Here is a 9629-nt window from a genome sequence, read left to right as displayed (position 1 = left end):
TGCACGAGCGAGCTCAACAAGCAATGCGGAGCATTGCCAAAGCTTTGTGGCCATCCGCCTCTCCTCCAGGAAGTATGGAGGAGCTTGTGAAGACATTACAGGGAGCTCGGCGGCGCTTCCGATTATGGAAGATATCGACCTGTCGAGAAGGTGCGCGAGAGGTCTAGGCCATGGTAAAAACACGGTACACCAAGCTTGATCCAAATCATATGTCCCGGGTCGGACCTCGGGGGTCAGATGGAAAAGAAATTCCAGTTAGTCTAGTATATGACCAAGTAAAGATAGCCGCCAAGTATTCCCAACAGGATTGTAAGCTAGATAACCTGTTAGATGGCATAGAGGAAGAAGTTTTTGAGTCCAAGTGACTATGTACTTCGATTGAAAAGTTTGCCCCTAGCCAAACTGTAAAACGATTGTCATGGCAGACCTTTTCACTTTGACCTCTGGACCCGAAGGCTCAGAGTGTTTCTGAATACCATAACAGCAATATAGACTGGGGTATGCGTGGAAACCATGCATAGGGGTCATAGTTGCTTGAACAGACAAGTTGTATCCGGCTAGCTATGTTATATTACATGTTGATAGTAAGAAACATCTTCCAGGGAGAATAGTTTCGTTAAGGGTTCCTTTCCCTGGGTGAACATGCGTTAGTATGCATGTCTGAACTGTGATCGAAAAATCGTAGTATGCGTATCATCTGGGGGTTCATGATGTAAACAGGGTATAACGTCTTTAGTCCGATGACCGAATATTCCCTTAAGAACACTAGCTTTCAGCTTCACCCAGTCTAAGGTACAAGTCCGGATGACCCGGCTGTAACAATCGCAGAGGTGCTCCCTTTATGCCCTAACCGAACAAACGGGAACGTAGGGCATAAGCACAGGAGCCAGGCAACCCAACTTGGCAAAAACTTAAGTCATAATGATGCATATAATGGTGAAGAAAAGGTACATATGCGGAAGAGGACACATATGTATTGAGCTTGATGCTCGGAAAATAATAATAAGCTTCTGTAAAAGAAGCCCCCAGGTATTATGAGTGTATACATTTAAGGATGTGCACATCATAGGTGTGCGGTCTGGCCGCACAAGAGCTAAAGAGCTAGACAAAAAGGTTAAAGAGAGGGAAAAATGGAGACAAAGGGAGAAGAAAATGAACAAAGAGTCCGGCTCTAGGCATAGAATCTTCGGAGTCTGGGCGCATTCCATTGGTTCGGCTCTAGGCGCTTGTCCGATGCATCACGTAGGCAGTACGGTCCTCCAGTGAGAACTTCATCAATGATGAAGGGACCCTCCCACTTGGGCTTGAGTTTGTCCTTTTTATTTTCTGGCAAGCGTAGAACGAGTTCACCAACATTATAAGTCTTGGCCCGCGCCTCTCTGCTTTGATATCTGCGAGCATGTTGTTGATAGAATGCAGAACGGGCCTTTACAACGTCGCGCTCCTCCTCCAAGGCATCTAGATTGTCCTGCCGATCCAACTCGGCTTCTCTCTCTTCATACATGCGCACTCGAGGTGAGTCATGAATGATGTCGCAGGGCAAAATAGCCTCTGCACCGTACACCATGAGGAATGGTGTGTATCCAGTAGTGCGATTGGGTGTGGTCCATAGCCCCCAGAGCATGGAGTCTAGCTCCTCAACCCAGTGCTTTGTCTGATTCTTTCAACGACTGTCGGTGGGAACGACATCTATGGGATCACTCGGATCCCTTCTACGGTCGGCGGGCGCGGGGTCGTGAGGAGAGCAGGTTTAGCGAGCAAGCACACGGATCATTTACCCAGGTTCGGGCCGCGAGGATGCGTAAAACCCTAGTCCTACTTTGGTGGATGTATTGAGTGTTCTTGAGCTTTTTGAACTAGCTACGGTGGATGTCCGTTCCAAAAAGCCGAATCCCTCTCCCGGTCGCCTCGGGCCTCCTTTTGTAGGAAAAAGGGGTTGCGATAGTGGCACGCAGGAGGTGGAAAGGCCTATAGTGCACGAGCTTATCGCACGGCATTATGGGACAAAGTGCATTAAATGCACTACGTAGGTGTCCATTAGCTTTATCGGGGATGGGAACGAGACCTGTCCCGTCCGTCGCCGCTTCGCCTCGCTTCGACACGCGCCCGGACCAGCGATGCATGCAGTGCCATGTAGGTAGGCAAGCAGCTGAGGTGGCGCGGTGGTAGGTCCTTCATGAAGATCTGCATGCCGCCACGCAGGTGCTTGCTGATTTGGCCTGGAAGCTGCATGTTGCCACGCAGGTGCCTGCCCAGCTGGTTGGGCTGGCAGCTACATGCGAACGGCGGCGGGGTCTTGGCCGGTGCGGGCCTGGCAGTGGCCCTGCTAGCATCCGTGGCAAGGGCCTTTCTGGGGGCCCGGCAAGGGTCGCCGTGGTGTCGCAGTCGTCCCCGACAAGACGCTTGCCAGGGGTCTTGTGGATTCCCTAGCGAGGATCCCGCCGAGGGTCGTCATCTTCTAATCCTCATCTGATCTTGTGTGTTTATGATCTTGACAAAGATCTGCATGCCACCATAGAGGTGCCTCCCGAGCCCTGGTCCCACGTAGTTGTTGACGGCGTTCGGAACCTTTGGGCTCAAGGGTGGCTCGCTCTGCTGGCGTTGGGCAAGTTGCCCCGGCAAGGCTCTTGCTGGGGCTGCGGGGGATGCCTCGGCAAGGACCTTGCTGAGGGAGTCCACCTCACCCTCTTGCCCTCCTGCGCTTCTGGTCTTGGCGTCGCCTTTGTTGTCTTGTGCTTCGGCTTCTCTCCAGCTTCCCTCCTCTGCCCTGCTAAGTGTGGCCGCGACACGTGGCTCTGACTGCCCGTGCACAAGTAAAGGGGTCAAAAGGAGAGCCCCTACTTTTGTACACCGACGGGAGCCCCCGGGCCTGGGCCACACATAAGTGCGACACGTTGTTGGGCTAGGCCCAGAACGGTGCGCGGGCAGGTGGGGCGGATTTTACCGTAGTAACTTCTCGTCCGCTGCGCTTCCCCATGAACCGCGTTGAACACGCGACGTGGAGGGTCGTGCGTGACGTGGGGGTCATGTGTGGGGCGGTTTCCGCATGCATGCGTCATATCGTGGTAAAGAGGTGGCCCGCGCCTTCCCCGTAAAAAGGAAATAGCCGCGGGCACGTTGCTCATTTACCCCCTATGTCTTTTCTAATCTCAGAGCCGTCGTTCCTTCCTTCTTCCTCCTCATGCCCCTGCTCGCCGCCGCTGCACTTTCGCTGCCCTTTCCCTTCCACCGCTCGCAGCCGCCATGGCACCCAAGACTGGCAAGGGCAAGGGAGCGGCCAAGAACGCTGGAGGGGCGGAGCCGCCGGAAAATGAGTTGGCGGTGCGGCGGACGAAGCTCGCCTACTTTCCCTTGACGGTCGACGTGGCCCACCTGGGACAACTTCACGCTGCTGTGGGGGGTCAAGACGGGGGAGAGACAGCGGGGCATCCTGCCACACGCGACATCCCCGCCAACTGCGGCAAAGCCACCCCGAATCGGTATCCGTTCTTCGTCGATTACTTCTCCTATGGCCTCTGCCCTTCCTTCTCCGATTTCTTCAATGAAATCATGCATACCTTCGGCTTCCACCTCCTGGATTTTACCCCAAATGTCATGGCGTGCATGGCTCTCTTCGCCCATCTCTGCGAGGGCTTCGTCGGAGTGCATCCCAGCACGACGCTCTTCCGCCACTACTTCTTCCCTCGGATCCAGCAGGGAGGCGCCATCTCCGGTTGTGTCACCTAGATCCCGAGGTCCAAGGGGACATACCCGGAGGGCGCTCAGAATGAGAGGTGGGAGGAGTGGTGGGGCCGGTGGTGCTGGATTGAAGAGGAGGATCCACAAGAGTTCTGTCGGGTTCGCCAATCACCGCCAGTTCGTGGAAACGATTGGAGCAGCGTCGATGCCGACGACGCGAAGCTCACGGTCGCCACCACCAGGATTCTTTGCCTCACCGAGGCCGGCCTCACTCTTGAAATGATCGGGGCGGATTTCATCCGCCGCTGAATCGCTCCACTGCATAACAAGGGGAGGCCAGCCTGGCTCTTCACGAACGCAGCGGACATTATGCGACTCCGCCCCGGCCTCGACCACAACTTCACCGTGTTGGCGCACGCTCACTTCTGCCAGCGGCTCTTCCAGCTTGATGTGGACCGCGACGGCAAGGCCGAGAGGTCCGGCAAGGCCGCAAAGGCCGGCAAGGTCGTCAAGGGGGCCTTGTTTGGATTGCCAGCGGGGGTGGTCCCGCTGAGCAATAACTCGCGCCGGAACAACATCATCGCCATGATGCCGGACTGCAATGCACATGGCCCGTCCCAATTGGGCCAAGCTGCCGGAGGAGCAGGTGCATGAGTTCTTCGACAGTCTGGAGGAGAAGTACGTCCGCGACGAGCCGCGGCTCGTCCAGGACACCACCCAGGCGGAGCTGGACTACATCGCTGCCAGGGCAGCGGAGGCGGAGCTCGCCAAGGAGGCCGGCAGCGCCGGCGGCATGGAGGACAAAGCCGCGGTGGCCAAAGAGGAGAAGGAACTCGCCCAGTGGGCGGAGTCTGCTGGGGAGGCCAGCAGCGCCCGCACAGGGGCCCCTCTCGTCGATGATGACGACGACGAGTCGTCCGAGGAGGAAGCTGAAGCTGTCGAGCCCCCAGCTGCGGGGAAAGGGCGAGTCCTGCAGCGGGCTAGCTCCGGTGAGCCGGTTTGGCCCAGTAGGGCCGCGCAACCCCGGCATGCCCAGGAGATGTCCACGCGCCAAACATGGGCCGTGGCGGCGAAGAAGTTGGTGAAGGCCGCGGTGGCGAAGAAGAAAGCATCTGCCTCTTCTTTGTCCAAGCGTTCCCCAACTCCGCATGCTTCCCCTCCTCCACCTGCTTCCCCTCCTCCCACAGGCGATGACACGGAGGTCTTCTTTGACCTCGGGTCTCTCAGCCCGAGGAGGAAGAGGAAGGCAGCAGAAGAGGAGGTGGAGGACGAGTAAGTGATGTTTCCTTTCGTCATCTCTGGCTCCTCTAACGGTGCTTCCTATCTTGACTTGTTTTCGTCTCGGCAGGGATGTAGAGACGCTGGCCCAGAGGGTGAAGAGGGCCAGGTCTTTGGCGGGCGGCTAGCACCCGGCGACCACCTCCAAGGCGCCACTGGTGGTGGTGAACAGTCCGGACAGCAGCCCCCGGCGCAGCCCCCAGCATAAGTTCGCCACCCACTCCCCATCGACGTGTGTTGAGAGCACGATCCCTTGGTGCTGACCTTGCCGTGATTGCAGGAGGAGGCCAGCGGCAGGAGGAGCCGCAGAGGGCCACCCCCAACACGTCGCCCGAAGGGGCGTCTCCGGCAAGGGCGCCAAGAACCGAGCCCATGCACACGGAGGAGGAGGAGAACTCAGGCGCTGGTGGCTTCGCCTCGGCGCCAAATGTTGGTGGGGAGGGGACCTCTGCTTCCCAGCCCGGCTCAGGTAAGCCACTTGCCTTCCATTCCTGCCTTTTCCTTTTCTGTTCTTGGCTTCGCCTTGTCCCCTTCTCGGTATCCAGGTCCTTCTTCGGTGGATCCGGAGGACATAGATACTGTCATCGAGGATGTTGCCAAGGGTGCCGCGGCGGAGTCCGAGAAGATCGCCACCGAGGAGGCCGCCAAGGGCGCTGCTGAAGACGCCACCAAGGGGCCCACCGGGGAGCCCGGCAAGGCTACTGCCGAGGAGACCGACAAGGGGCCTGCCGGGGAGGCCGGCAAGGCCGCTGCCGAGGAGGAGGTGGTGGATGACCAGCCTTCCTCCTCTACTGCCTCTGGCTCTGGCAGGTACCTGAGGGTGAGCGACGACCTTTTCATCCACCTCCCAGGGTCATCGAGCTCCAGGGCGCCCATCGAGGGAGAGGTGTTCGACGAAGAGGTGCTTGCCGCCGCCAGGCTCGAGGTTGTTGATGAGCCGAGCGCCGGTGGCGATGGTTCTCAGGAGGAGCGGCTTCTCCAGGCCATGGGTGCCAACTTCCGGAAGCTCCAGGCGCTCCACCGCGCCCGCCTGGACAAGGCCAAGTCCAAGGCTGCAACGGTGGACAAGGCGGAGGCAGACCTCAAGGTACGCGTCGCCGAGACACAGACTTGGTTCTGCCAAGCTTCTGAGGAGCTGAAGGCCGCCCAGGGCGAGCTGGCCAAGCGCGAGGTGGAGCTCCCCATGAATCGGGCCGACATTGAGAAGGCCCAGGAGACAGCAGAGAACTTGGCCACCGCAGCTGAGGCCGCTCGAGCCCAGCACCAGGCCGCGCTGAACTCCTAGAAGGAGGACCTTGCCACGCGTGAGGAGAAGCTTGCTGCAACGCTCCGCGGCAAGGATGAGGAGGTGGAGAAGCTCGTCGTGGAGCAAACCCAGGAGCTGGAGCAGAGGCACAGGGAGGCACTCAATGCCCAGGCTTAGGTTCACGCCGACAAGATGAAGGAGCTGGAGGTGGAGCGTGACGGGCTGAAAAACCAGGTCCTGACCCTGTCCAAGGAGAAGGACACGCTCAACGGCACTCTGACGGAGGCGCCGGGCGCGGTCCTCAGCAGGGCTAGGGAGCTCTCCGAGGCCAACAACTCCATCAAAGACCTCAAGCTGAAGCTGGAGGGTCTCGAGGAGATGTTGTCGGAGAGCAAGGCCCGGGAGGTGACCCTGACCAAGAATCTGGACACTGAGAAGCAGCTGCGGAAGGACGACGCCCTCGCCCACAAGGAGCACATGGACGGCGAGAACCGCTGGCTCAATCTCCTCGCCGCCGTCGCCGACAAGGCCACCACGCAGCTGGCTACCATGGGGATGTCGGATCTGAGGTACGCCCCAGAGCCGAACTTGAGCACCAACTGTAGCCTGACCCTGTTCTTTTAGAGGGTTGTCGGTGCCTTGGAGCGGCTTCATGCCAACCGGGCGGCCTCGCTGGCCAATGAGGCACGGAGGCTTTGCCAGGGTGCCATGACCAAGGTTCTCACCAAGATGGCATACTGGAACCCCAACCTCGACTTCGACGCCGCGCTGGTCAGCTTGCCGGCGGGTGTGGACCTCGTGGCGCTCAAGGAGCGTATCAAGCCCACCAAAAGCCGTATCGGTGAAATCGAGTGGGTGGAGGGCCAGCACCGAGATTAGGCACCCCGTCTTCCACTATCACTGCAGGTTCATGACCAAGACAGTTTTTATCTTTAGTTAGAACCGCAGCAACAATTGATGTAATATAACTCTGCGGCACTTTTGGTACGATGCATGTTATCTTCCTGTTCGATCTTCCCTTTGTATGTTTACCCTACGTTAAACGGGTAGGCTTGCCGGTGCGTAAACCTAGGGCGGGACCTTGAGGGTGGATCCCCAATGGCCCGCCGGGTGTGCTTGCTGCCGAGCGAACCACCTTACCACTCTCAACACAGATGCTCGAACTGTCGATCTTGACTCGAGTCAGAATCGAGAGCATTGCCAATTGCAGAAGGCTACCTGCCACTCTCGACGCGGCCGCTAGAGCTGTTGAGCGGACTCGAAAAAGAGCAAGGGCGTTGCCAATTGCGGAAGGGCCCCTTTGCGTGCAGGCTTTCATACATAGGGCAGGACCTTCGAGGACAATAACCTCATATATTAAAAGGAAATTGCTTAAAAGTTTCGTATGACTTAGCTTTCCTGTCGCCGCACTGGCGTCCTTCGCGCTTGCAGGCGGCGCCATTCCCTTGGCTGTCTTCTTCTCTGTAATCCGTGGCCACGAGAAACTGCTAAGCCGGCCGCTAGACCAGATTCTCACAACTGTGACTGAGGGAGTCCTGGACTAAGGGGTCCTCGGGCGTCCGGCCTGTTATCCATGGGCCGGATTGATGGGCTATGAAGACATGAAGGCCGAAGACTGTACCTGTGTCCGGATTGGACTCTCCTTGGCATGGAAGGCAAGCTTGGAAACCGACTATGAAGATTCCTTCTTATGTAACTGACTCTATGTAAACCTAGATCCCCCCCCCCCCCGGTGTCCATATAAATTGGAGGGGTCAGTCCGGAAAGGATATACTCATTACCATAGTCATACATGCTAGGCTTTTAGGGTTTAGCCATTACGATCTCGTGGTAGATCAACTCTTGTAATACTCATATTCATCAATATCAATCAAGCAGGAAGTAGGGTATTACCTCCATAGAGAGGGCCCGAACCTGGGTAAACATCGTGTCCCTTGTCTCCTGTTACCATCGATCCGACACGCACAGTTCAGGACCCCCTACCCGAGATCCGCCGGTTTTGACACCGACATTGGTGCTTTCATTGAGAGTTCCACAGTGCCGTCAACGAAAGGTTCGATGGCCCCGTCAATCGTCTATAGTGACGCTGTCCAAGGAGAAACCTCCCTCCCCAGATAGATTTTCGTGTTCAGCGGCTTTGTACTGCGGGCCAACTCGCTTGGCCATATGGAGCAGATCGATAGCTACGTGCTACCTATTGAGCACTACGTTGGTTTTCCCTTGAAGAGGAAAGGGTGATGCAGCAAAGTAGCGTAAGTATTTCCCTCGGTTTTTGAGAACCAAGGTATCAATCCAGTATGAGATCATGCTCAAGTCCCATGCACCTACACAAACAAATAAGAACCTCGCAACCAACGCGATAAAGGGGTTGTCGAGCCCTTCACGGTCACTTACGAGAGTGAGATCTGATAGATATGATAAGATAATATTTTTGGTATTTTTGTGATAAAGATGCAAAGTAAAATAAAAGGGCAAAAGAAATAACTAAGTATTGGAAGATTAACATGATGGAAGATAGACCCGGGGGCCATAGGTTTCACTAGTGCCTTCTCTCAAGAGCATAAGTATTACGTTGGGTAAACGAATTACTGTCGAGCAATTGATAGAACTGAGCATAGTTATCAGAATATCTAGGTATGATCATGTATATAGGCATCAGATCTGAAACAAGTAGACTGACTCCTTCCTGCATCTACTACTATTACTCCACACATCGATCGCTATCCAGCATGTATCTAGAGTATTAAGTTCATAAGAACAGATTAATGCTTTAAGGAAGATGACATGATGTAGAGGGATAAACTCATGCAATATGATATAAACCCCATCTTTTTATCCTCGATGGAAACAATACAATACGTGTTGGTTCCCTTTCTGTCACTGGGATCGAGCACCGCAAGATTGAACCCAAAGCTAAGCACTTCTCCTATTGCAAGAAACACCAATCTAATAGGCCAAACCAAACTGATAATTCAAAGAGACTTGCAAAGATAAGCCAATCATACATAAAAGAATTCAGAGGAGAATCAAATATTGTTCATATCTAATCTGGGTCATAAACCCACAATTCATCGGATCTCGACAATCACACCGCAAAAGAAGATTACATCGAATAGATCTCCAAGAAGATCGAGGAGAACTTTGTATTGAGATCCAAAGACAGAGAAGAAGCCATCTAGCTAATAACTAAGGACCCGTAGGTCTCAATTAAACTACTCACACATCACCGGAGAGGCCATGGAGTTGATGTAGAGGCCCTCCGTGATCAATGCTCCCTCCGGTGGAGCTCCGGAAAAGGCCCCAAGATGGGATCTCTCGGGTACAGAAGGTTGCGCCGGTGGAATTAGGTTTTCATGGTGCTCCTAGATGTTTGGGGGGTACGTGGACTTATATAGGAGGAAGAAGTATGTCGGTGGAGCAACGGAGG

This window comes from Triticum urartu, chromosome 7A (assembly GCF_056163025.1).
Source record: "Triticum urartu cultivar PI428250 chromosome 7A, HENAU_Tu73, whole genome shotgun sequence".
In the NCBI taxonomy this organism is placed as follows: Eukaryota; Viridiplantae; Streptophyta; class Magnoliopsida; order Poales; family Poaceae; genus Triticum; species Triticum urartu.
The sequence above is the reverse complement of the archived record's forward strand: the minus strand, read 5'-3'. Positions refer to the sequence as shown.